Raw genomic sequence first — 1,324 nt, forward strand, 5'->3', positions numbered from 1 at the left:
TACTTTGGTAATGATAAATGAAAAAATTTACCAACAAATTTAAGCAGTAATTTCATGTTAGATAATGAAATCTGAGAATAGGAAGTATTCTCTGGGCTGCAAATATAATTTGAGAGATCATCATCATATTGTCAAAATATAAACTATAGAAACTTATGAGATTGAATAAGAAGAGACTGCTGCAAAGCTTCAGGATCAAGTCTTGAAAAACAACACTGAACAGACATGGCAGGAAAAGAAGACACAATAAAGAAAATTTAAAGAAGTGGCAATGAGGTAAGAAAAAAAAAGATCATATTACGGAAACCTAAAGCATGATTAAGCACAGCATGTTCACTGAGGTAATACATGCCTGAGCATTATGCTGAGTGAGAATTGTCAATCATAAAAAGTCAAAGATAGTATGAGACCATTATTGTAAAAACATAAGAAATGGTTTGAGGGTTACCAGGGGTGGCAGGAGGATAGAGAAATTCAATGGATACAGGAGAGACACATGTTAGCTTTAGTGATGGGGAGAGCAATATATAAGAAGAGGAAGGGTTACAGAAGAATGATAAAGATAGGTGAATAAACAGGGAGGTATGCATGGGCTAAAAGTAAATAGTGATAGATACACAACCTTGGAACAACAGTGCTCTGTTTTGACACATAGATTGAGACATAGCTGAATGTGGTCGAGCACTTATCCTACAGAACCACACCAGGACTCCCTCTCTACGTATGTGTGTACACATATATACATACATATGTCCTACAAATATATGAGTTTGAAAGAGGATATTTGTATATGAGCATTTACTTTTCCTGCAACAAAACTATGAATTTATTGGAACATTCAGCAGGCAAAATGATGACAACTTCTTAGATATTATCAAGCATCTTAAAGCAATGAGTCTCTGGACAAGGAGGCTCAAGAGCACAGTCTAAGGAGATAGTATTGAAAATCCTATGAATAACAGTTGAACACTGTCAGCTGTAGTGCTGAAGATGAAATTATTATGAATACCACAAGGATATTATCAGCTATAGTGCCAGAAGATGAGCCTCTCAGGTTGGAAGGCAATCATAGCATGATTGCCTCCTCAAAGAAGAGTTAACCCTGATGATGCAAATGGAATAAAATTTCCAGAATCTCCATTTTCTAATGGGCACAACTCAAAATGAGGAGAAAAAAACTAAAAATCATCCACTGATAAACATTTTTTGCATGGATCCACAATTAGCATTCATGGAAGCAGCTGTTAAGAAATCAAACAAAGTATTGTATTGGACAAGTCTGCTGCACAAGACCTCTTTCAAGAGCAAAGATATCAGTTTGAGG

The sequence above is a fragment of the Chrysochloris asiatica genome, unplaced genomic scaffold (assembly GCF_000296735.1).
Source record: "Chrysochloris asiatica unplaced genomic scaffold, ChrAsi1.0 scaffold00017, whole genome shotgun sequence".
In the NCBI taxonomy this organism is placed as follows: domain Eukaryota; kingdom Metazoa; phylum Chordata; class Mammalia; order Afrosoricida; family Chrysochloridae; genus Chrysochloris; species Chrysochloris asiatica.